Source organism: Triticum aestivum, unplaced genomic scaffold (genome assembly GCF_018294505.1).
Source record: "Triticum aestivum cultivar Chinese Spring unplaced genomic scaffold, IWGSC CS RefSeq v2.1 scaffold235081, whole genome shotgun sequence".
NCBI lineage: Eukaryota > Viridiplantae > Streptophyta > Magnoliopsida > Poales > Poaceae > Triticum > Triticum aestivum.
Window position 1 is genome coordinate 1 of NW_025303529.1, and position 831 is coordinate 831.

Consider the following 831-nt stretch of genomic DNA (forward strand, 5'->3'; position numbering starts at 1 on the left):
GGTCCAGCGTCGGCGTTGTGGCGCGGCAAGCGTGCACTGGTGCGGTTGAGAGGGAGGGGTGGAAACCGCGTTAAACTCGTCTCCGTAGTTGAGAGGGAGCGGCCAAAGCAATGTACAATCGTCTTTGTGGTGGAGCTGGGAGGGGCAAGGATAAGGGACGAAGACCGGGGTAACATGTCGGATGCGATCATACCAGCACTAAAGCACCGGATCCCATCAGAACTCTGAAGTTAAGCGTGCTTGGGCGAGAGTAGTACTAGGATGGGTGACCTCCTGGGAAGTTCTCGTGTTGCATTCCCTTTTTAATTTTTTTCGCGCCGCTTGCAAAACAGAACGCACGTGTAAGTAATATATTTACCGTGTTTTATTATTTTGCACGAGTGCGGTAAGTCATAGCTGGGTGCTCACGATTCACGGGTCCAGCGTCGGCGTTGTGGCGTTGCAAGCGTGCACTAGTGCGGTTGAGAGGGAGGGGTGGAAACCGTGTTAAACTCGTCTCCGTAGTTGAGAGGGAGCGGCCAAAGCAATGTACAATCGTCTTTGTAGTGGAGCTGGGAGGGGCAAGGATAAGGGACGAAGACCGGGGTAACATGTCGGATGCGATCATATCAGCACTAAAGCACCGAATCCCATCAGAACACCGAAGTTAAGCGTGCTTGGGCGAGAGTAGTACTAGGATGGGTGACCTCCTGGGAAGTCCTCGTGTTGCATTCCCTTTTTAATTTTTTTCGCGCCGCTTGCAAAACAAAACGCACGTGTAAGTAATATATTTACCGTGTCTTATTATTTTGCACGAGTGCGGTAAGTCATAGCTGGGTGCTCACGATTCAC

The 831-nt window shown here is 51.5% G+C and overlaps 2 non-coding genes across 2 annotated transcripts; both read left to right on the top strand.

Moving 5' to 3' along the window:
- The first annotated feature begins 179 nt into the window (after nucleotides 1-179).
- LOC123179459 (5S ribosomal RNA) lies at nucleotides 180-298 on the top strand. Its single transcript, XR_006490384.1, has one exon. It is a non-coding gene; the product is annotated as a 5S ribosomal RNA (ribosomal RNA).
- A 297-nt stretch (nucleotides 299-595) lies between these two features.
- LOC123179460 (5S ribosomal RNA) lies at nucleotides 596-714 on the top strand. The gene has a single exon (XR_006490385.1). It is a non-coding gene; the product is annotated as a 5S ribosomal RNA (ribosomal RNA).
- Nucleotides 715-831: the final 117 nt, after the last annotated feature.